A 26,017-nucleotide genomic window follows, 5' to 3' on the forward strand; every position below is an offset into this window, starting at 1 on the left:
TGTGTATTTTGTACACTCACCAGACTCAATGACTCCTTCTATTCCATGTACTCCCACCGCTGGCAGTAGGACCATGACCTTCTCCTCCCAGGGCTGGTATACAGGAGGTCTGCGGGGACCACCGCCTCCAGTGTGGTGTGCATTGGCGTAATCCTGTGCCATCTTTTTCTTCACCATCCTCCGCAGATCGTACCACCTGGACTGGCAATCATCCCTGGTGCGTCTGATGGGTGCAACAGCATTGACCCGGTCTACAATCCTCTCCCACAGGCGTGTTCTTTCTGCCAGGCTGGTCTGTCTGACCAATGCGCCAAACAGCTGCGGCTCGACTCTGATGACTTCATCAGTAAGTATCTCCATCTCCGGGTTGGTGAATTTTGGATTCTTGGGTGTGGTCATGGTGTGAGGTGTATGTGATTGAGGGTGTGATGGTGTGTATGGATGAGGGTGTGTGTTTGTGATAGTGAAGGAGGTGGTGTTGGTGTAGATGTGATAGGGTGTATGTGTGAAGGTATGTGGCTGCAATTGTTGGTGTGCTCTCTGTTTCCTCGCAAGCATGGGTATGTTGCAAAGGATGATGGGTTGTATGTGTGGTCCCTTTTATTGGTCAAATGGTGGGTGTGGCTTAATTTGAATTGTAGGTGTGGGTGTTATATGGGGTGGGTGTTGGTGTTGTCCTCTGTTTGGCTGCTTGGCTGTGACCAGGACATTGATTGTCAAAGGTGTGTACACAGGAGACATGTTCAGTGTGGTAGTGCGACTCGTTAGCCAGGTCCTTGTGGTCGTTTTGGTGTTGGCGTTATGTGTGCTTGCGGTACTTGTGCGTGCGAGTGAGTAGTACGGACCGTTGGCGGTTGGGGGTGTTCACGTAGGCTTGTTGGGGGGGTGTGCGTGTCGTACTTGTGCGTGCGAGTGAGTAGTACGGACCGTTGGCGGGTGGGGGTGTTCGCGTAGGCTTGGCCGAGGGGTGTGCGTGTCGTACTTGTGCGTGCGAGTGAGTAGTACGGACCGTTGGCGGGTGGGGGTGTTCGCGTAGGCTTGGCCGAGGGGTGTGCGTGTCGTACTTGTGCGTGCGAGTGAGTAGTACGGACCGTTGGCGGGTGGGGGTGTTCGCGTAGGCTTGTTGGGGGGGTGTGCGTGTCGTACTTGTGCGTGCGAGTGAGTAGTACGGACCGTTGGCGGGTGGGGGTGTTCGCGTAGGCTTGTTGGGGGGGTGTGCGTGTCGTACTTGTGTGTGCGAGTGAGTAGTACGGACCGTTGGCGGGTGGGGGTGTTCGCGTAGGCTTGTTGGGGGGGTGTGCGTGTCGTACTTGTGCGTGCGAGTGAGTAGTACGGACCGTGCGTGTCGTACTTGTGCGTGCGAGTGAGTAGTACGGACCGTTGGCGGGTGGGGGTGTTCGCGTAGGCTTGTTGGGGGGGTGTGCGTGTCGTACTTGTGCGTGCGAGTGAGTAGTACGGACCGTTGGCGGGTGGGGGTGTTCGCGTAGGCTTGTTGGGGGGGTGTGCGTGTCGTACTTGTGCGTGCGAGTGAGTAGTACGGACCGTTGGCGGGTGGGGGTGTTCGCGTAGGCTTGGCCGAGGGGTGTGCGTGTCGTACTTGTGCATGCGAGTGAGTAGTACGGACCGTTGGCGGGTGGGGGTGTTCTCGTAGGCTTGGCCGAGGGGTGTGCGTGTCGTACTTGTGCGTGCGAGTGAGTAGTACGGACCGTTGGCGGGTGGGGGTGTTCGCGTAGGCTTGTTGGGGGGGTGTGCGTGTCGTACTTGTGCGTGCGAGTGAGTAGTACGGACCGTTGGCGGGTGGGGGTGTTCGCGTAGGCTTGTTGGGGGGGTGTGCGTGTCGTACTTGTGCGTGCGAGTGAGTAGTACGGACCGTGCGTGTCGTACTTGTGCGTGCGAGTGAGTAGTACGGACCGTTGGCGGGTGGGGGTGTTCGCGTAGGCTTGTTGGGGGGGGTGCGTGTCGTACTTGTGCGTGCGAGTGAGTAGTACGGACCGTTGGCGGTGGGGGTGTTCGCGTAGGCTTGTTGGGGGGGTGTGCGTGTCGTACTTGTGCGTGCGAGTGAGTAGTACGGACCGTTGGAGGGTGGGGGTGTTCGCGTAGGCTTGGCCGAGGGGTGTGCGTGTCGTACTTGTGCGTGTGAGTGAGTAGTACGGACCGTTGGCGGGTGGGGGTGTTCGCGTAGGCTTGGCCGAGGGGTGTGCGTGTCGTACTTGTGCGTGCGAGTGAGTAGTACGGACTGTTGGCGGGTGGGGGTGTTCGCGTAGGCTTGTTGGGGGGGTGTGCGTGTCGTACTTGTGCGTGCGAGTGAGTAGTACGGACCGTTGGCGGGTGGGGGTGTTCGCGTAGGCTTGTTGGGGGGGTGTGCGTGTCGTACTTGTGCGTGCGAGTGAGTAGTACGGACCGTTGGCGGGTGGGGGTGTTCGCGTAGGCTTGTTGGGGGGGTGTGCGTGTCGTACTTGTGCGTGCGAGTGAGTAGTACGGACCGTTGGCGGGTGGGGGTGTTCGCGTAGGCTTGTTGGGGGGGTGTGCGTGTCGTACTTGTGCGTGCGAGTGAGTAGTACGGACCGTTGTCGGGTGGGGGTGTTCGCGTAGGCTTGATGGGGGGGTGTGCGTGTCGTACTTGTGCGTGCGAGTGAGTAGTACGGACCGTTGGCGGGTGGGGGTGTTCGCGTAGGCTTGTTGGGGGGTGTGCGTGTCGTACTTGTGCATGCGAGTGAGTAGTACGGACCGTTGGCGGGTGGGGGTGTTCGCGTAGGCTTGTTGGGGGGGTGTGTGTGTCCTACTTGTGCGTGCGAGTGAGTAGTACGGACCGTTGGCGGGTGGGGGTGTTCGCGTAGGCTTGGCCGAGGGGTGTGCGTGTAGTATGTATTGGTGGAGCTTGCAGTGAGGCGAATGTCCCATACGAATCAATGTTGAAGCGTGAATACTTTGGCCCGTACGTATCTCGCTCAGGCATTTCGTTCCGAATCGGAATAGTGAGTTTGTACGGACTGATTACGAATCGTACGGTGGTCTGCCCGAGGCTTATTCGTACGGGTATACGAATGTCAATCGTACGGATCGTAGCAAATCGTACCGAAATCAACGGTAACGGATCGGAATTCGCTGGTCGGACGGTAGTTTCCCATTCGTACGGAATCGGCTACGAATACGAATCGTACGACGGATTTTTTTACCGGATCGGAATCGACACCAATGTCTGCATACTGCGAGCCGCATGTGACCGGTGGCACTGAGCAGCGAGCGAATGACGGCATCCTGTCCCACACTGCTACAGTGTGGGCTGAGCTCCACCACATGCAGCAGGCACTAGCAGCGGCATGCTGGCAGATGGCCTGTCCTGCTGCGGTGCGGGCACAGCCTGCTCCATGGCACGCAGCTTGGGCTCAGTGGCAGCTGGCCTGTGTGCAGTGCTGCTGCTGTAGTATGGGCTCACATCGACCAGCCGCACCCAGTACCGGCTGCAGAGACCTCATTCTGGTGCAGGTTTCATTCAGTCTGCAGTGGTACGCCCCACAGACCCCCATATTTGTGCAGCGTGGGCTGTTGTGCTTGACAGTCCACGTCTGGCAATACAGAACCCCCGCTGGTGCAGTGTGGGCTGGGGATGACACCTGCATGCAGCACTAGCGTCACAGCTCCAGACCCACACTTGCTCAGAATGGTCTTTGCCTGCTGCGGCCTCAACCGGCACCGCATTAGTGCCCGATCGGTTGCAGCCAGTACCTGCACCATAGGCTCCGCATTAGTGTAATATACATAGGCTATGCTACCGACACTAAACGTGTGTACTGTGGCTTATGCCGAGCAGCTGCACGAGGCATTCCCTCCATGGCCCCAGATGGGTGCAGTATGGTGAGTCCGAAAGGTCACAGGCCGCACTGGGCCAGGGCATCGACACTGGTTTAGCACGAGCTCTGCCCGACTTGCCGCAGCCAGCACTGCCATCGGATACTACACAGGGGTGCAGCGTGGGATATGTTTGACAGGCCATACTGAGTACCACTGACCCCACACTGGTGCATTATGGGCTCTGCCCTACCGGCCACACCCGGTATCGCCACCCCCATGGCGACAACTAGCGTAACATAACTCAGAACTTGCCTCTGCATGTTTAGTTTTCCTGGAGGGGCTCACGTTTCTATATGTGTTTTTCAGTGAATAGTCTTTCCTCAAAACTCATCCAAAGTAGCTGAATATCTCTCTCTCCCTTTAAAACCTCTCCCGTGCTCGTTTTAGCCTCCAATCCGACTGGCTCTAAAGAAGCGAAGGGCGAGCCGCGGATCACTGACATTATATCGACCACAAAAATATCGAGATACAAAAATATCGAGGTTAAAATATCGAGGGACAAAATATCGACTGCCTATCTTTAAACAGGTAAGTACTAAAATATCGACTCAAAAATATCGAGTTACAAAAATATAGACTGTCAAAATATCGTTTTTTAAAAATATCTTTACATTAAGTTAAAACTAATATAATAATAAATATATTTAATATAAACTTAGTTAAAATTATTAAATAAATGTAATATTAATAAATAATTTATGTAAATTAAAAAAAATATATAACAAAAATAATACATATATATATATATATATAATACATATTATTAAATAAACATATATAATATTTTTACCGTTGCATAGCAAAATGGTTACAATTTATTGTAACAACTCTAGTGAGTTCAACAGTAGCGAAAGCGTTGGATAGCGTAGGGGTAAAATTTACTATTCCCACTCCAGTGGGTGCAACAGTAGGGAAAGCGTTGGATAGCGTAGGGGTAAAAATTACTATTCCAACTCCAAAGAGTACAACAGTAGGGAAAGCGTTGGATAGCGTAGGGGTAACAATTACTATTTCCACTATAGTGGGTGCAACAGTAGGGAAAGTGTTGGATAGCGTAGGGGTAAAAATTACTATTCCCACTCCAGTGGGTGCAACAGTAGGGAAAACGCTGGATAGCGTAGGGGTAAAAATTACTATTCCCACTCCAATGGGTGCAACAGTAGGGAAAGCGTTGGATAGCATAGGGGTTAAAATTACTATTCCAACTCCAAAGAGTGCAACAGTAGGGAAAGCGTTGGATAGCGTAGGGGTAACAATTACTATTCCCACTCCAGTGGGTGCAACAGTAGGGAAAGCGTTGGATAGCGTAGGGGTAAAAATTACTACTCCCACTCCAGTGGGTGCAACAGTAGGGAAAGTGCTGGATAGCGTAGGGGTAAAAATTACTATTCCCACTCCAGTGGGTGCAACAATAGGGAAAGCGTTGGATAGCGTAGGGGTTACAATTACTATTCCCACTCCAGTGGGTGCAACAGTAGGGAAAGTGCTGGATAGCGTAGGTGTAAAAATTACTATTCCCACTCCAGTAGGTGCAACAGTAGGGAAAGCGCTGGATAGCGTAGGTGTAAAAATTACTATTCCCACTCCAGTAGGTGCAACAGTAGGGAAAGCGCTGGATAGCGTAGGTGTAAAAATTACTATTCCCACTCCAGTGGGTGCAACAGTAGAGAAAGCGCTGAATAGCATAGGGGTAAAAATTACTAGTCCCACTCCAGTAGGTGCAACAGTAGGGAAAGCACTGGATAGCGTAGGGGTAAAAATTAATATTCCCACTCCAGCGGGTGCAACAGTAGAGAAAGCGCTGGATAGCGTAGGGGTAAAAATTACTTTTCCCACTCCAGTGGGTGCAACAGTAGGGAAAGCGCTGGATAGCGTAGGTGTAAAAATACTATTCCCACTCCAGTAGGTGCAACAGTAGGGAAAGCGCTGGATAGCGTAGGGGTTACAATTACTATTCCCACTCCAGTGGGTGCAACAGTAGGGAAAGCACTGGATAGCCTAGGGGTAAAAATTACTATTCCCACTCCAGTGGGTGCAACAGTAGGGAAAGCGCTGGATAGCGTAGGGATTAAAATTACTATTCCCACTCCAGTGGGTGCAACAGTAGGGAAAGCGCTGGATAGCGTAGGGGTTAAAATTACTATTCCCACTGCAGTGGGTGCAACAGTAGGGAAAGCGCTGGATAGCGTAGGGGTTAAAATTACTATTCCCACTCCAGTGGGTGCAACAGTAGAGAAAGCGCTGGATAGTGTAGGGGTTAAAATTACTATTCCCACTCCAGTGAGTGCAACAGTAGAAAAAGTAAAAACTTCATAAATAAATATAATTAATAGAAATAGTATTACCAATTACATTTAATTTCCAATACCAATTACTTTTATTTACCAATTACATTTTATTTAATGGACAATTATTAATTAATTAACAATTTTAATTAATTTACATAATTAATTAATTTTTATTAAATTACTTCCCACCCTATCCCCCTATAAACTCACAACCCACTACAGAAAATAATTTACTAAATATTAATTATTTATCAATTAAATATTTATAATTAATTACCAATTATATTTTAATTAATTACCAATTAATAATTAATTAACAATTATTATTATTTTACATTATTAATTATTTATAATTAAATTACTTCCCACCCTATTCCCCTATAAACCCACAACCCGCTACAGAAAATAATTTACTAAAAATTAATTATTTATCAATTAATCAATTATTATTAATTACCAATTATATTTTAATTAATTACCAATTAATAATTAATTAACAATTATAATTAATTTACATAATTAATTATATTTAAATCACTTCCCACCCTATTCCCCTATAAACCCACAACCCGCTACAGAAAATAATTTACTAAAAATTATTTATTGATCAATTAATCAATTATTATTACTTACCAATTATATTTTAATCAATTAACAATTAATAATTAATTAACAATTACAAATATATTACAGATTTAATTAATTATAACTAAATTACTTCCCACCCTATTCCCCTATAAACCCACAACCCGCTACACATTTATATTACACAATTATTTAAAACTTACCTTATTTTCAATATTTTGGTTGTCTATATTCTATCTAGTCGATATTATGTCTAGTCTATATTTTTGATTCGATATTTTGGCTATTAATATCGATATTACTCAATATTTTTGTAGTCTATATTTTGTCTGGTCGATATTTTGTCTACTCTATATTTTTACCTCGATATTATGTCCAGTCGATATTTTGGAATCGATATTATGTCTGTATACCGCGAGCCGCTTGTGACCGGTGGCACTGAGCAGCGAGCGAATGACGGCATCCTGCCCCACGCTGCTACAGTGTGGGCTGAGCTCCACCACACGCAGCAGGCACTAGCAGCGGCATGCTGGCAGATGGCCTGTCCTGCTGCGGTGTGGGCACAGCCTGCTCCATGGCACGCAGCTTGGGCTCGGTGGCAGCTGGCCTGTGTGCAGTGCTGCTGCTGTAGTGTGGGCTCACATCGACCAGCCGCACCCAGCACCGGCTGCAGAGATCTCATTCTGGTGCAGGTTTCATTCAGTCTGCAGTGGTACGGCCCACAGACCCCCATATTTGTGCAGCGTGGGCTGTTGTGCTTGACAGTCCACGTCTGGCAATACAGAACCCACGCTGGTGCAGTGTGGGCTGGGGATGACACCTGCATGCAGCACTAGCGTCACAGCTCCAGACCCACACTTGCTCAGAATGGTCTTTGCCTGCTGCGGCCTCAACCGGCAGCGCATTAGTGCTCGATCGGTTGCAGCCAGTACCTGCACCATAGGCTCCGCATTAGTGTAATATACATAGGCTATGCTACGGACACTAAACGTGTGTACTGTGGCTTATGCCGAGCAGCTGCACGAGGCATTCCCTCCATGGCCCCAGATGGGTGCAGTATGGACGGAGTCCGAAAGGCCACAGGCCGCACTGGGCCAGGGCATCGACACTGGTTTAGCACGAGCTCTGCCCGACTAGCCGCAGCCAGCACTGCCATCGGATACTACACAGGGGTGCAGCGTGGGATATGTTTGACAGGCCATACTGAGTACCACTGACCCCACACTGGTACATTATGGGCTCTGCCCTGCCGGTCACACCCGGTATCGCCACCCCCATGGCGACAACTAGCGTAACATAACTCAGAACTTGCCTCTGCATGTTTAGTTTTCCTGGAGGGGCTCACGTTTCTATATGTGTTTTTCAGTGAATAGTCTTTCCTCAAAACTCATCCGAAGTAGCTGAATATCGCTCGCTCCCTTTAAAACCTCTCCCGTGTTCGTTTTAGCCTCCAATCCGACTGGCTCTACAGAAGCGTAGGGCGAGCCGCGGATCACTGACATTATATCGACCACAAAAATATCGAGATACAAAAATATCGAGGTTAAAATATCGAGGGACAAAATAACGACTGCCTATCTTTAAACAGGTAGTACTAAAATATCGACTCAAAAATATCGAGTTACAAAAATATAGACTGTCAAAATATCGTTTTAAATTTTTTTTTTTTTAATTAAGTTAAAACTAATATAACAATAAATATATTTAATATAAACTTAGTTAAACTTATTAAATAAATGTAATATTAATAAATAATTAATGTAAATTAAAAAAATAATATAACAAAAATAATACATATATATATATATAATACATATTATTAAATAAACATATATAATATTTTTACCGTAGCATAGCAAAATGGTTACAATTTATTGTACCAACTCTAGTGAGTTCAACAGTAGCGAAAGCGTTGGATAGCGTAGGGGTAAAATTTACTATTCCCACTCCAGTGGGTGCAACAGTAGGGAAAGCGTTGGATTGCGTAGGGGTAAAAATTACTATTCCAACTCCAAAGAGTACAACAGTAGGGAAAGCGTTGGATAGCGTAGGGGTAACAATTACTATTCCCACTCCAGTGGGTGCAACAGTAGGGAAAGTGTTGGATAGCGTAGGGGTAAAAATTACTATTCCCACTCCAGTGGGTGCAACAGTAGGGAAAGCGCTGGATAGCGTAGGGGTAAAAATTACTATTCCCAATCCAGTGGGTGCAACAGTAGGGAAAGCGTTGGATAGCGTAGGGGTTCAAATTACTATTCTCACTCCAGTGGGTGCAACAGTAGGGAAAGTGCTGGATAGCGTAGGTGTAAAAATTACTATTCCCACTCCAGTAGGTGCAACAGTAGGGAAAGCGCTGGATAGCGTATGTGTAAAAATTACTATTCCCACTCCAGTGGGTGCAACAGTAGAGAAGGCGCTGGATAGCATAGGGGTAAAAATTACTATTCCAACTCCAAAGAGTGCAACAGTAGGGAAAGCGTTGGATAGCGTAGGGGTAACAATTACTATTCCCATTCCAGTGGGTGCAACAGTAGGGAAAGCGTTGGATAGCGTAGGGGTAAAAATTACTATTCCCACTCCAGTGGGTGCAACAGTAGGGAAAGCGCTGGATAGCGTAGGGGTAAAAATTACTATTCCCACTCCAGTGGGTGCAACAGTAGGGAAAGCGTTGGATAGCGTAGGGGTTAAAATTACTATTCCCACTCCAGTGGGTGCAACAGTAGGGAAAGTGCTGGATAGCGTAGGTGTAAAAATTACTATTCCCACTCCAGTAGGTGCAACAGTAGGGAAAGCGCTGGATAGCGTAGGTGTAAAAATTACTATTCCCACTCCAGTGGGTGCAACAGTAGAGAAAGCGTAGGATAGTATCGGGGTAAAAATTACTAGTCCCACTCCAGTAGGTGCAACAGTAGGGAAAGCACTGGATAGCGTAGGGGTAAAAACTTAATATTCCCACTCCAGTGGGTGCAACAGTAGAGAAAGCGCTGGATAGCCTAGGGGTAAAAATTACTTTTCCCTCTCCAGTGGGTGCAACAGTAGGGAAAGCGCTGGATAGCGTAGGTGTAAAAATTACTATTCCCACCCCAGTAGGTGCAACAGTAGGGAAAGCGCTGGATAGCGTAGGGGTTAAAATTACTATTCCCACTCCAGTGGGTGCAACAGTAGGGAAAGCACTGGATAACCTAGGGGTAAAAATGACTATTCCCACTCCAGTGGGTGCAACAGTAGGGAAAGCGCTGGATAGCGTAGGGGTTAAAATTACTACTCCCACTCCAGTGGGTGCAACAGTAGGGAAAGCGCTGGATAGAGTATGGGTTAAAATTACTATTCCCACTCCAGTGGGTGCAACAGTAGAGAAGGCGCTGGATAGCGTAGGGGTAAAATGTACTATTCCCACTCCAGTGGGTGCAACAGTAGGGAAAGCGTTGGATAGCGTAGGGGTAAAAATTACTATTCCAACTCCAAAGAGTACAACAGTAGGGAAAGCGTTGGATAGCGTAGGGGTAACAATTACTATTCCCACTCCAGTGGGTGCAACAGTAGGGAAAGTGTTGGATAGCGTAGGGGTAAAAATTACTATTCCCACTCCAGTGGGTGCAACAGTAGGGAAAGCGCTGGATAGCGTAGGGGTAAAAATTACTATTCCCACTCCAGTGGGTGCAACAGTAGGGAAAGCGTTGGATAGCGTAGGGGTTAAAATTACTATTCCCACTCCAGTGGGTGCAACAGTAGGGAAAGTGCTGGATAGTGTAGGTGTAAAAATTACTATTCCCACTCCAGTAGGTGCAACAGTAGGGAAAGCGCTGGATAGCGTAGGTGTAAAAATTACTATTCCCACTCCAGTGGGTGCAACAGTAGAGAAGGCGCTGGATAGGGAAGCGCTTAGAGACCCCTGGGTTATAACGCACTATACAAATCGAATAAAATAAATAAATAAATAAATAAATAGCATAGGGGTAAAAATTACTATTCCAACTCCAAAGAGTGCAACAGTAGGGAAAGCGTTGGATAGCGTAGGGGTAACAATTACTATTCCCACTCCAGTGGGTGCAACAGTAGGGAAAGCGTTGGATAGCGTAGGGGTGAAAATTACTATTCCCACTCCAGTGGGTGCAACAGTAGGGAAAGCGCTGGATAGCGTAGGGGTAAAAATTACTATTCCCACTCCAGTGGGTGCAACAGTAGGGAAAGCGTTGGATAGCGTAGGGGTTAAAATTACTATTCCCACTCCAGTGGGTGCAACAGTAGGGAAAGCGCTGGATAGGGTAGGTGTAAAAATTACTATTCCCACTCCAGTGGGTGCAACAGTAGAGAAAGCGTAGGATAGCATAGGGGTAAAAATTACTAGTCCCACTCCAGTAGGTGCAACAGTAGGGAAAGCACTGGATAGCGTAGGGGTAAAAATTAATATTCCCACTCCAGTGGGTGCAACAGTAGAGAAAGCGCTGGATAGCGTAGGGGTAAAAATTCCTTTTCCCACTCCAGTGGGTGCAACAGTAGGGAAAGCGCTGGATAGCGTAGGTGTAAAAATTACTATTCCCACTCCAGTAGGTGCAACAGTAGGGAAAGCGCTGGATAGCGTAGGGGTTAAAATTACTATTCCCACTCCAGTGAGTGCAACAGTAGAAAAAGTAAAAACTTCATAAATAAATATAATTAATAGAAATAGTATTACCAATTACATTTAATTTCCAATACCAATTACTTTTATTTACCAATTAAATTTTATTTAATGGACAATTATTAATTAATTAACAATTTTAATTAATTTACATAATTAATTAATTTTTATTAAATTACTTCCCACCCTATCCCCCTATAAACTCACAACCCACTACAGAAAATAATTTACTAAATATTAATTATTTATCAATTAAATATTTATAATTAATTACCAATTATATTTTAATTAATTACCAATTAATAATTAATTAACAATTATTATTATTTTACATTATTAATTATTTATAATTAAATTACTTCCCACCCTATTCCCCTATAAACCCACAACCCGCTACAGAAAATAATTTACTAAAAATTAATTATTTATCAATTAATCAATTATTATTAATTACCAATTATATTTTTATTAATTACCAATTAATAATTAATTAACAATTATAATTAATTTACATAATTAATTAATTATATTTAAATTACTTCCAACCCTATTCCCCTATAAACCCACAACCCGCTACAGAAAATAATTTACTAAAAATTATTTATTGATAAATTAATCAATTATTATTACTTACCAATTATATTTTAATTAATTAACAATTAATAATTAATTAACAATTACAAATATATTACAGATTTATTTAATTATAATTAAATTACTTCCCATCCTATTCCCCTATAAACCCACAACCCGCTACACATTTATATTACACAATTATTTAAAACTTACCTTATTTTCGATATTTTGGTTGTCTATATTCTATCTAGTCGATATTATGTCTAGTCTATATTTTTGATTCGATATTTTGGCTATTAATATCGATATTACTCAAATTTTTTTAGTCTATATTATGTCTGGTCGATATTTTGTCTAGTCTATATTTTTACCTCGATATTATGTCCAGTCGATATTTTGAAATCAATATTATGTCTGTATACCGCGAGCCGCATGTGACCGGTGGCACTGAGCAGCGAGCGAATGACGGCATCCTGCCCCACGCTGCTGCAGTGTGGGCTGAGCTCCACCACACGCAGCAGGCACTAGCAGCGGCATGCTGGCAGATGGCCTGTCCTGCTGCGGTGCGGGCACAGCCTGCTCCATGGCACGCAGCTTGGGCTCGGTGGCAGCTGGCCTGTGTGCAGTGCTGCTGCTGTAGTGTGGCTCACATCGACCAGCCGCACCCAGCACCGGTTGCAGAGACCTCATTCTGGTGCAGGTTTCATTCAGTCTGCAGTGGTACGCCCCACAGACCCCCACATTTGTGCAGCGTGGGCTGTTGTGCTTGACAGTCCACGTCTGGCAATACAGAACCCACGCTGGTGCAGTGTGGGCTGGGGATGACACCTGCATGCAGCACTAGCGTCACAGCTCCAGACCCACACTTGCTCAGAATGGTCTTGCCTGCTGCGGCCTCAACCGGCAGCGCATTAGTGCTCGATCGGTTGCAGCCAGTACCTGCACCATAGGCTCCGCATTAGTGTAATATACATAGGCTATGCTACGGACACTAAACGTGTGTACTGTGGCTTATGCCGAGCAGCTGCACGAGGCATTCCCTCCATGGCCCCAGATGGGTGCAGTATGGACGGAGTCCGAAAGGCCACAGGCCGCACAGGGCCAGGGCATCGACACTGGTTTATCACGAGCTTTGCCCGACCAGCCGCAGTCAGCACTGCCATCGGATACTACACAGGGGTGCAGCGTGGGATATGTTTGACAGGCCATACTGAGTACCACTGACCCCACACTGGTGCATTATGGGCTCTGCCATACCGGTCACACCCGGTATTGCCACCCCCATGGCGTCAACTAGCGTAACATAACTCAGTACTTGCCTCTGCATGCTTAGTTTTCCTGGAGGGGCTCACGTTTCTATCTGAGTTGTTGTGTGTCAGTGTGTATGCGTAGGCTGGTAACGTTATGTGTGCTTTAGGGTGACCAACTGACATTGGTTCAAATTCAGGACGGTGAGTGTAAAAATTCAGGACAAAGGGTCAAAATTCAGGACACAAATTCAGGACAGGAGGTCAAAATTCAGGACAAAACTTCAAGACAATAGGTACGTTTTACAGACACATCATAGGTCGCGCAATAGTATATAAGTAAGCTCAGCCATTTCCAAACATATTCAACCATTTGCAAACCTATCCATCATGTATCCTTCCATCTATCATTTCACTCATCCATCCCTTCATCCATCCCCTCATCCATCCCTTCACCCATCCTCCATTATCCATCCATCCATCCATCCTCCCTTTCACCCTATCCATCTGTACACCTATCCATCCACTCTTCATCCCATCCATCCATTCACTCATCCATTCAGCCATTTACCCTTTCACCAATCCATCCATCCTTTCACTTACTAATCCTTCCACCCATCCACTCTTTTAGTCATCCATCCATCCTTCCTTTCTCTCTCCATTGACCCTTTCACTTAGCCATCCTTCCTACCATCCATCCATCCATCCACCCACCCATCCATCCATCTACTCATCCACTCATGAATCCATCCATTGACCCTATCATTCATCCATCTATCATTTCACTCCTTTACACGTCTATTCATCCTTTTGTCCATCTACCCTTCCTTTCACTCACTCATCCATCCTTACATCCACCCTTTCACTCATATGTCCAATCATTCACCCTTGCACTTTTCAATCCATCAATCCATCCATCATTTCACTCATCCACCTACCCACCCATCATCCACCCAACCATCCACCCACCCACCATCCACCCACCCACTCATCCATCCTTTCACCCACCCACCATCCAATCCACTGATCCATCCTTTCACCCACCCACCCACCATCCACCCACCCATCCATCCATCCATCCTTTCACCCACCCACTCATCATCCATCCATCCGTTCACCCACCCACTCATCATAATCCATCCATCCTTTCACCCACCCACTCTCCATCCATCCATCCATCCTTTCATCCACCCATCATCCATCCATCCGTCCTTCCCCTCATCATCCATCCATTGTGGAGGAGTGTGGCTCAATGGTTAGAGTGGCAGACCCTGATGCAGAGTTTTGGCCAGGGACCAGGGTTCGATTCCCTCCTCGGCGGGGTCTCGTGCTCAATTTCCTCGAATCTGTTAATTCTCGCCTCGGTGCCTATTCTAATCACGGGCCCCACGCTGCAACTCTGGGCAATGGCTTGCTTAGCCTCCACACCGGCCCCAACAGCGCTAAGGATGCCTGGCTTCACCCTGATGATGCCCAGGAGTGGACACTTCACAGGGAAAGCCAGGAGGGGTTCCACAGCGGTATGAGTATCAGCGCCAGGAAGCCGAATAGGCGACACCGCAAGGTGACCGTCTGGTGACAGTGCGCTCTATAAGTACCATGACATTTACATTTATTTACATCCTTATCCCTCATCATCCATCCATCCTTTTCCCTCATCATCCATCCATCCATCCATCCTTCTACCCACCCACTCATCATCCATCCATCCTTCCCCTCATCATCCATCCATCCTTCCCCTCATCATCCATCCATCCTTCCCCTCATCCATCCTTCCTTTCATCCATCATCCATCCTTCCCCTCATCCATCCTTCCTTTCATCCATCCTTCCCCCTCACCCATCCATCCATCCCATCCATGTATCCTTCCCCTCATCCATCCATCCTTCCCCTCCATCCATCCATCCTTCTCCTCATCCATCATCCTTCCCCTCATCCATCATCCTTCCCCTCATCCATCATCCTTCCCCTCATCCATCATCCTTCCCCTCATCCGTCATCCAGCTACCCTTCCACCCATTCATCCAGCTATTTACATTTTCTCTCCATCCTTCCCCTCACTCATCAATCCATCCATCCTCTCTCATTATCCATTTTTTCAATCTTTCATTCATCCATTCACCCTTTCACTAATTCATCCAGCCATTCGCCCATCCCTTCACTTACTTACCTGCCCACCATTCCATATTAATTTTGAGCTGAGCCCTTTTGAGAAGGGCCCATCAAGAACTTCACCCTCGCTGCAGGGGCCGTTCCAGGACTGGGACAGAAGCCACCCAGGGCGGAGACAGGATCCACCACAGGGGGGGACAAGAGCCATCACAGGTGGGGGTGGACTGGAGCCACAATATGGGGGGACAGGAGCCATCACAGGCGGGGGTGGACTGGAGCCATCACTGAGGGGGGGGCAGGAGCCATCACAGGAGAGGGAACAGGATCCACCAGGGCATGCAGTATTCTAGTATCATCTTGGGCTCCCCCCCCCCTCCTGCACAAGACAACGAGAAGACAGGCTCTCTGTCCAAAATGCCATCCCTGACTGTGATGTACAGTACTTACAGGAGATACTCTAAGATAACTGATTGTCCTCCATACTTTGTTAATCAGTGTGGGTGCGATTGTGCCATTTCTTTATTTTATTACATTATAGACTGCATGTTTGAAGAACCGAGGTTTGCTTACAATTTAGTGACAGTAATTACCCTCTGTGAAGAGAACCACGTGCTGCCTCGGTGTAATCAGGGGTGTAATCTGGCCGAGTCTAGGATGTTTTGGGCCCTGGGTAGAAATGGAATGTGTGAGCCCCCTCTGAATAGCAGAGACATGATGCATTCAGGGCTGTTTGCATGTGAATAGATGCCCCTGCTCCTGAAGCTGCAGCCTCTCCCTCTCAGTCACCTTCGAGCACCTCTTAACAGCTCATCAAGGGCTGGAGGTGTGAGGGCTGCCCCCCCCTCTCAGTCACCTTCGAAGCACCTCTTAACAGGTCATCAAGGGTTGGAGGTGTGCGGGTTGCCCCCCCCCCCGCTGTGCCTCTCCAATGCTGCTGAGTATCTGAGGAGCTTTGGTGCAGCATCGGAGTGAAGAAGGGAGGTGAGTGGAAGCTGTGCCGGCTTTAGGGCGGGGCAACAGGTGCCCTGTTAAAATGACGGACAAATGGCGTCCGTTAAAGAATCCTTCACGGACAACGGACAGACGGCCGAAATTACGGACTGTCCGTGAAATTTACGGACGGTTGGTCACCCTAGTGTGCTTGCATAAATGTGTTATTTTATTTTCACTGGGTATATCCGTTGGTGTCCGTTTGAGTTTCTGTGTTTGTGCTCTGGGACTTTCGATGGCCTGAGAGTGTGTTCTTGTTGCTGTGCTCAAGTCTTTCTCCATATTTGTGTATTTGCTTCTGTATGTGTCTCTGTGGCGGTGTCTCTATGTGCCTGTCTTTTTATTTGTATGACTGTCTGAATGTGTCTCTACGTGCCAGTTTGTGGATTGTGCCTGCTTGATTTCACATTTCTGTGTCCGTTTGTTGGCGTTTCTCCGTGCCTGTCTATGCTTGACTTTGTGCCTTTGCCAGTTTGTGTGTGCCTATCCGATTGCGTGTCTCTGTGCTGGTGTCTGTCAGTGCCTGTCTGTCATTAAGTATTTCCCTCAGCCAATGGTTGTGCTTGGCGATGTGCGGGTTGGCCTGTTGACCTTTGTGTCTGTGTACCAGGATACTTATTTGCCTATCTTCTAATGGGCGCAATAATTGTGTGCGGTAATTTTGTGTCTCTATCGTGTGAACGAGTTGTGGTGTTCACGGATCTATTCATCTTGTTTGTCGGTTTATCACTTCCTGTCTGGCTACATGTGCCATTTATTTCTTCGTATATTTTTTAGGGCATGTTGGGCTGCATTGTTCCTTGTCATGATGTGTGCACAAACCGTGCTTCCGGGTGTTTGTCTTTCTGGCTGAGTATAACTGCCTCTGTTATGGACTGTGGTATGCCTGCGATTCGATCTCTGTATCAGTTGAAGCTTGCTGTCTGTCCGTGTATCTATGTCACTATTTGCTTGTGTGTCAGCGTGCCTGCTCCTCTGCGTGTGTTAACAAGTGTGCCTGGCTGTGTGTGCTTGCCTTTCTGTCAATGCTCCTGGCTTTCCCGTTTGTTTGCCCGTGATTTCCTCCTATGTCCACCCATGCGCCTGTTTGTGTACGTGCTGTGGGTGTTGTGAGGTCTCTCCGCTTGCTTTCTTCCCACTTGCTTCAGAACCTCCACACTGTTCTCCCATACCTTCTTTGTGTCCCTCTGTTATTCACATTCCTTATTAACACCCGCCGGGCAGGTAACTCGTCCGTGTGGTTATGGCTGTGGGATACACCCACTCTCAGAGAGAGCTGCTATTGTGTAGGACGGTGTATCCCACAGCCATAACCAGCCCGTCGGGTAATTTATTTATTTTTATTTATTTATGCATTTTTATTTAGCGCGGACTTTACCCGAAGGTGTCAGAGCGCTTCACAAAAGGAACAGAAATGAAACATAATAAGAAACATTACAAAAGAACAGATTACAAAAGCATACATTACGTTACATAAGGTAATAGTGACATTTGTGAGCAAACAAAATACATGAGGTAGTAAAAATTGTGAGCAACCAAAGATACATGAGGTAGTAAAGGTAATAGTGACAATTGTGAGCAAACAAAATACATGAGGTAGTAAAGATTGTGAGCAGCCAAAAATACATGAGGTTGTAAAAAGTGCACAGGAGGAAAAAGTGACAAGTGTGCAGTTACAAGAGAGAACAAAGTATCATTTGAGGTATAATACAGCAAAAGGTGCTAGACACTCAGGCACAAGAACAAGCGTTATGTAGGCAAAGGAGGCACTTGTGCCAGTATCAAAGGTAAAAACATGTGAGAGGTAGCAAACCGTGTGTTACAAGGGCAAAGTGGTGTGTGCATGTTACACACGGGCACCAAACACAAGTACATGGAAAATACTCCAAAGAGGCAGACACTCCAACCCCAGGAAAACCCTGGGAAGGCACTTCCATGGTCGTGGAAATTATCAGTAGTGGGAAGTCTTCCTCCAAATAACAGGAGGACGTGAATTACTTTTGGAGGTGTCTCTGGAGGAGGAGAACTTTGAGGTCCCTTTTGAAGGCCTGGGAGGAGTCGGTGGTCCGGAGCAGAGGCGGAAGGGAGTTCCAGATTCTCACTGCGTTGCCTGAAAAGGATTGGGCCATTGTTCTCTCCTTCTTGAAAGTGGGAGGTTCAAGTAGAAGATTCTCCGCATTGCGTGAGGGTCTAGAGCCTCCAGAGAGTTTCAGTTTGTTCACCAGGTAGCGAGGAGAGGAGGAGTGCAAGGCTTTGTGGGTGATACAAGCGGTCTTGTAGATAGCTCTAGCCTCGAAGGGAAGCCAGCGGAGGGTGGATAACATCGGTGTGATGTGATCGCTTCTTTTGGCCCCATAAATGAAGCGAGCTGCTGAATGGAAAACAGACTTAAGTGGGGACAGGTGAGATTTGGGGAGGCCAGTAAGAAGAGAATTGCAGTAGTCTAGTCTGGAGAGGACCAGCGATTGCACCAGGGTTATAAGGTCCTGCTCCGGGAAGAAGCGTCGGATTCCCCAAAGAAGGCGCAGTTGGTAATGAGCAGATTTTGCAATAGAATTGATGTGGGGAGTTAGATTGAGTTTTTTGTCTAGAATGACTCCAAGGGATTTTGCGCTGTCGACAATAATGGGTTTATTGTTTAGTAGATTCATCTGATCCATCCATGATTGAACCGGGGGGGGGAGAGAGTGAGGAGGAGAAGAGGAGGAATTCAGTTTTGGAGGGATTCAGAATCAGTTGATGAGTTGACATCCAGTTTTGGATGGAGTCCAGAGTAGAGCTTAGGAAGGAGAGATCATGAGTGGAGGCAACCTTGAGGTAGAGTTGAGTGTCGTCTGCATAGAGATGATAGTGAATCCCGGATTTGCTTAGGAGGTTTCCCAGTGGTTCTAAGTAGAGATTGAACAATGTGGGTGCAAGTATAGAGCCTTGAGGAACACCCTGACCTACCGCCACAGGAGAAGAAAGACTGTTTGCTATTTTGATCATTTGGGATCTGTCAGAGAGGAAGGATGCAAACCATTTAAGCACAGTGCCCTCCATGCCCATTCTCTGTTGAAGGATATTGAGGAGGGTGTTGTGATTGACAGTGTCAAAGGCTGCAGAAAGGTCAAGGAGAATTAGAAGACAGGACCCCCCCGAATCGAGTATCCTCAGCGCGTCATCAACCACTTGCAGTAGGGCTGTTTCAGTGCTGCAGTTTTGCATGAAGCCAGACTGACAATTGTCAAGAAGATCATTGTCCTTGATATGACGAGAGAGTTGTTTTGCTACACATCTTTCTGTGATCTTCGCAAGGAAGGGAAGGTTAGTGATGGGGCGGAAGTTGTTGAGGTCCTTCGCATCAGCAGTGGGCTTTTTAAGCAGAGGGGTGACCTGCCCAGTTTTGAAGGAGACAGGAAGGGAGCCTTGCCAGAGGGAGAGGTTGATCAGAGTGGTCCAATAGGAAAGGGAATGGGTAAAGAAGTCCAAGGCAATGGCACTGGGGATAGGGTCAAGAGAATGGTTGGAGGGCTTTGTTTTGCGTATGCACTTGAGAAGGGCATCTTCAGATATGGGGTCAAAGCTCTGCGAAATGGCTAAGGATTTGCGCTCCTCTGGAGGTGTAGGATGAGCGACCTGATCCACAAGTGATTTCACTTTTTCAACGAAGAAAATAGCAAAATCCGCTACTCTCTTAGTAGAATCCTCCACCTCGGAGGATGGGGGAGAGCAGCTCGGAGTCTTGATGAGATCGAATAGTTTTTTGGGTCTATTTTTGGCGGAATCAAGGAGGGTTTTGAAGTGCGCCGCTTTCTCAAGGAAGATATGCTTGTGGTACTTGGATCTTGCTGTGCGAAGCATGGCTAAATTGTCTGTGGAGGGCACTTGCCTCCATTGCTTCTCCAGGAATCTTAGCTGCTTCCTTTCCTCATAAAGGGATTTGTTGAACCAAGGTGCTGAGGGAGTGGGCCTTATCCTTTTGCTTTTGAGTGGAGCGACGTCATTAATTTCAGCTGCAAGAACTGTGAGGCATTGGGAGGTGAGATCGTCAACAGCTATGTTTGGGTCTAGCCTTGGAAGTGATAGCAAAGCTGATTCACAGAGGGGACCAACATCAATATTTTTGGCATCACGGAACCAGGAGATGGCTCTCTTGGGTTGGCCAAGAGTTATAGAGTGTGAAAGTTGAAGAGAGAATGGGATGAGGTGGTGGTCAGACCAATCTACATGGATTGGGGTAGAGGTAGAAAGCATGCCTGCTTTAGAAATAACAAGGTCCAGGATTGCGCCCTTAGAGTGGGTTGGTTCAATGCAGTGTTGGATAAGATCGTTTGTAGAGAGGAAGGTGGCCAGAGAGTTCGCAGAGGAGTCTTGTGGTATGCCCCAGTGGAGATTGAAGTCACCCACGAAGGTCTGATTGTCACTTTGTGTGTATTGGTCGCTGATGAAGTCAGTGAGATCTTCTATAAACGAAGGGCCACTACGAGGCGGGCGGTAAATGATATGGAATCTGAGCGGTGGACGGTGTTTCAATTGAAGCTCAAGAGAAAGGCATTCAAAGGTGAGGGAGGAACTGATTGGAGAAGCCTTAAGTTGGAGGGCTTTTCTAAAGATGACTGCAATACCTCCCCCCGTGTTGTCAGTTCTGTCATTCCTTAATATGGAGTAACCTGTGGGTAATAGGAGATCAAACATAGAGTGAGAGGTATCTTTGAACCAGGTCTCTGTGAGGAAGAGCATGTCAAGTTTGTGAAGGGTGATGGTATCGGAGATTTCAAGTTTGTGTTTTACTGCAGATCTGCAGTTGTGAAGCATACAGCGCAGCTCTGTCAAGACTGTTTTGGTGACGGGGGCACTTGGGCTCTGAAGGGTGATCGGGATATTGTACTTATGTTGGGGTGCTCGGGAAGGTTTAGGTGGATGCTTTGTTCTGACAGAGGTGATGGTCGGAATAGTGTAGATAGTGGGGTTGCTAGGGTATGTCTGTTGAAGGAGGGTGGCGTTCAAGGGCTTGTGTGAGTTAAAGACGTTTGCAGACGAGAGGTTGGGCTTGGCAGTATTGGGGTGAAGGGGCGAAGTGCATCTCATGGGAAGTTGGGAGGGAGTAGAGGTGCATGGATGGGTGGAGATCTTAGAGCATAAAAGTGAAATGGCAGCTGTAAGCTGGGAGATGGAGGTGATCAGAGAGCCTAGCGTATTTCCCAGTGAGAATGAGGCAGAGCACGGAAGGTTGGGTGGCTCGATTGAGACAAGGGGTGGTGGTATTGGTGGTGGAAGGCAGGGAGAGGTGGGGGGACAGGAGGTAAGTTGGGGAGAGGTGGGGGGACAGGAGGTAAGTTGGGGTGTGGGGTTCACAGGTGAAGTAAGTGAATTGGGCGTTAAGGGAGAGTTGTCATTGTTGGTGTTGCAAGAGGGAGAGGAGTTAAGGACAAGTTTAGAGGGAGAAAGGTGCGGAACACGGCGGTAGGGAAGTAGGAGGGGGGAGGCCTGAGTGGCGTTATGGGAATGTAGGAGGTTTGGGAGGAAGCGAGGTGCAGTAGTTGTGGAGGTCCTGTCAGTTAGGAGAGGTGGCAGTGAGGGAACGGTCATCTGGCAGAGTGAGGGGGGTTGAGAGAGAGGAAAGTTGTGGAAGGGAAATGGTCCTGCTGGGCCCGAGGGAGGGAGATGGGAGTGGTTACTGGGAGAGGAAAGGGGGTAGTGCAGCAGTACTGGAGGAGTAGGAGGGAGGAGAGAGATGCAGTGGGAATGTGGCGAAAACGGGATGAATGGCGAGGGGATGAAGGGGTGGAGAGGAGGGATGGAAGGAGGGATAAGGGGAGCATAGGGAAAGTTAATCATACCTGCTGGAATAAGGCAACACTTTTAGGTTTTGTGAAGCGCCATGAGGCAGAATGCTGAGCCTGGACGCGTTCTACAGGTTATGCCTAGGGGAGAGCAGACTGGCTCAGTGACTCTCTACCACTCAGACAGCTGATCTTGCTCCCTGCAGTGACCCTTTAAATGAGGATTATTAGTGTAACCTATGAAAGGGATGTGAATATTTCATTATTGCTTCACATATCGGTCCCCATAGTATAGGTTAGTGCGCTATGCTATTCTTAAAATATATACATACTGTCACCCAGAGCTGGCCTTTCCTAGAGCACGTCCGTGAGCCTTCCTTGTCCGACACCTGTCCCTAGGAAATCTGCTGAGAGCTTGTGAATTCATATTTTTTGCTAATGTTTGTGGTTAGAAGTGCAGTGTATGTTACACTGGGAGCGCACGGCTCGTTGTATATCCTGCTCAATAAAAAGAAAATAAATAAATAAAAAAGATAATCTAAACCTCACAATTTCACATTATGAATACAACACGGATAATTTCCTAATTGTTTATGAAGGTGTTTCCTGGGAACCATAGAGGGGACCACTATCTTATCTGTTATCGCCACCTAGCGGCCATTGCGTGAATGATTTCCAAAACCTATATATAAATCGCATTACAACTTTAATTACATGTGTTGGTGAGTCGATGCCGACTCCTTGGTGTCGATTCCGATCCGGTAAAATGCGCTCCGAATGGTCGTACGGAGAGTTTTTTCCCCGTACAAATCGTATCCGTAGACGTCCCGTACGTACGATGAAGTACGATCCGTACTAGGTGCCGAACTCCGTACGAGTCGTACAGGACTCCGTACGACTCAAATCTCCATACGAATCTCACTCGGAACCCGCTGTACGCGACATCGCGGCACATTTTTACGGCCCAGCAAGTACGATTCGTGTCGGGTACTCGCCGTACGACCCTTTTCCTACGGGAGCCGAAAACAGTCATAAACGCAGAGTTCGCGCCGAAACAGGTACGGAACGCCCCCCCGGGTACGGCACGTACCCCCCATGATCGCAGGGGTACGCGGCGTACCCCTCTGGTCATGCGGGGTACGTGCCGTACACCCAGCGTACATGGGGTACGCACCGTACCCCATGTACAGTGGGTGTACGGCACGTACCCCATGTACGCTGGGTGTACGGCACGTACCCCGCATGACCAGAGGGGTACGCCGCGTACCCCTGCGATCATGGGGGGTACGCGCCGTACGGTGTGTAGGTGATCGTGCGCTTTTCCGTACGAATCGACGTGTACCGTACGAATCGCGTACGGGTCGGCCGATCGGGGTCGGCCGATCGGGATCGGAATCGTCCGGTCGTACGGCGTCTGTACGAGTCGTACGGAAACGGCTCCGGATACGATTCGTACGCCGGATTATTTTACCGGATCGGAATCGACCCCCTTGAGTCTGAAGTAGAGGCGTGGGAAATGTGTCAAGTGCCCTAACATGAGTCTCACTTGAGTGGCCGAGATTTCTTAATATTTCATGAAAACCCCAACCCGATATCCTTACTTCGTCTTGCAGCAACCCCAGCTCCCATGTTAGCAGCAGTAAAATTAACCAAGCATCTGCAATGCAATAGGTCTTTATGCGGGTTTAAGCTATTGGCATTGTAAATGACAATGCCTTTTATTTATGTTTTGGTTTTTAAAACATAGAAAACATAGATAAAAGGTATTGTCAATGCCAATAGCTTAAACTCTCTGTAATGTGACAAGTATTTCATTGCAAATGCTTCTTTATGACGTTTGTTGTGTAACAAGCAATACATTGAGTTTGTGAAACATCGTTTGCTTTGTCTATTACCCTAAGGGTCTGACGATAGTTGCCAAAGTATGCTATGCAGGAAGTTGTATTGCTGTCCTATATTTGTATGCTGGCATCACATTGTTAAGAACTGTTGCCTTTACTTTTCAGAGCACTTCCATTAAAGTGTCTTCAATACACCCACAACAGAGAGGCAGACATAGCGACGTAGCCCTACCCCTCAAGGTATATTTAAAAAACACCTACACACACCTACACACACACACACACACCTACACACACACACCTACACACACACACACACACACACACACAATGTTCCTACTTCTTTTAGGTTTATTGCAGAAACAATTGGATTGCAACACACACATCATAACCCTTCAGACGATTAAGGCCAGACGATGTATGTGGACAATGGTGGAGATGCTGTGACTACCTGGACCTTTTCTCTCTATTTTCATCCGATGCCACTCCCTCCCGCTCTGGGTGACATTAGGCCCTGCTCTTTTTGAACAGTGCCTCACACAATCAAGAGGGGTGTGTGGTGGATCTAAGGCGTTTCTGCTTTTATTGGCTACAAAAATGAAAGTCATCGGCTGATTTAGAATTAAAGTATCTGTCGGGTTCATACAAAGGGTTATTTCTTCAACAGAAGCAAATGTCTTCTGAATTAGTGCTAATTTCAAGGGTAAATAAGCTTTATTTATTTATTTATTTTTATTTACACTTTGTGCACTTTAACGTTAATGTTGGCGGTGCCCCTTTCTTTAGACGCTGCTCTCTGTAACCTGAATAGGCGAGCAGCGTCTTTAGAAAGGGGTGCAGCCACCATTAAAGTGGTCTCGCATTTGCAAGAGTTTGCGTTAATAGCTTTAGAAATGACAATGCCTTTTATATATGTTCTGCTTTGAAAAACACATAAATTTAAGGTATTATCATTTTCAATGCCAATAGCTTAAAAGCTCGCAATCGCGAGACCTATTGCATTGAAAATGCTTGTTGTTTTGAGAATCTGGTCACCCTACCCCGGGTCCGGTCCGGTCCAGCCGCCCCTCCGCACAGCACTCTGAGGCATATAATCCCTGCATCACTCCTGTACCAGCTGAGTAGGAAACAGATCAGCAATAAACCGACTATTTCCAGCACTGGGAAGACGGTCTTTAAATTGTGTGCTCTTAGACACACTTGAACGCGGTTTGAGACGGCAATGTGCGTTTCCGGCGCTTTACAAAAACCCGCCAAAAAGTAAATACGATTGTTCTTTAAATCTATAAAATACATTTATTGCATGACGGCAGAACTCACAGATCTGCCCCTTCCTCGTCCCTGCTTCATGTCAGCAGCGCTTCTCCAGAGCCCAGTTGGGTTATTTATTCTGTATATCTCGAAAATAAACATTATTATATGATGGCAGAACTCACAGTTCAGTCACAATCCCTTCCCTACTTCTCGTCCGCAGCTCTTCTCTGGAGCCCAGATGTGTTATTTATTCTTTAAATATATATAATAAGTATCTTTGTGTGAGGTAGTACTCACAGACCAGTTCCTGCTTCTTGTCGGCAGCTCTTCTCCTCAGCCCAGCTGTGTTACTCACTTGCAGCAGGTTGATCGGTGCACACAGCCGGGCAGCCAATCACAGGCCGCCGTTCTGCTGACTCCTCTGGTGCCGGTGGTCACGAGCCAGGAACCGGGTAGGGTGCGGCTTCCCACGGGCCGGCTGACTTCTTGTAAATCAGACCCGTGCTCCTTAGTGCACGCCTGGCTGTGTGTGGGGAAGGCGGCCGGGGGCGCGCAGAAAGTGCAGGCCTGCACCCCAACCCGCCCTTTTTTATCGTTATCTATCAATAAACATTAAGGTACATCTATAGATCACATACATAGCTCTACTGCTGCCACATGTCGTGTGACACACCCACGCCAGTGCCATAGCAGACCCGCGCACATCAAGTTCAAAAGACCTTTATTCGAATTTCATAAAATTCATAAAAGTACCACATAAAAACAACACATCATTTGCGTAACACATTATTACAAGATTATCAAGTTTAAAAATATATATGATACAGTACGATATAGTTAGAGAGCCTCAAAGTTTTTGTTTGGTACACAATTAAAATCATTATTG

General features: G+C 47.2%; 1 long non-coding RNA gene across 2 annotated transcripts in view; it reads right to left on the reverse strand.

The window, feature by feature from the left end:
- LOC144817812 (uncharacterized) overlaps window positions 1–25,621 on the reverse strand; it is a 126,993-nt gene extending 101,372 nt beyond the window's left edge. The window contains exon 1 of one of the 2 annotated variants that reach the window (XR_013606984.1): window positions 25,429–25,621. This is a non-coding gene — a long non-coding RNA (uncharacterized LOC144817812). Of the gene's footprint in view, window positions 1–25,313 lie in introns of both variants that reach the window. The other variant, XR_013606985.1, reaches the window with a different exon arrangement.
- Window positions 25,622–26,017: the final 396 nt, after the last annotated feature.

The sequence above is a fragment of the Lissotriton helveticus genome, chromosome 2_1, assembly GCF_964261635.1.
Source record: "Lissotriton helveticus chromosome 2_1, aLisHel1.1, whole genome shotgun sequence".
Taxonomy (NCBI): domain Eukaryota; kingdom Metazoa; phylum Chordata; class Amphibia; order Caudata; family Salamandridae; genus Lissotriton; species Lissotriton helveticus.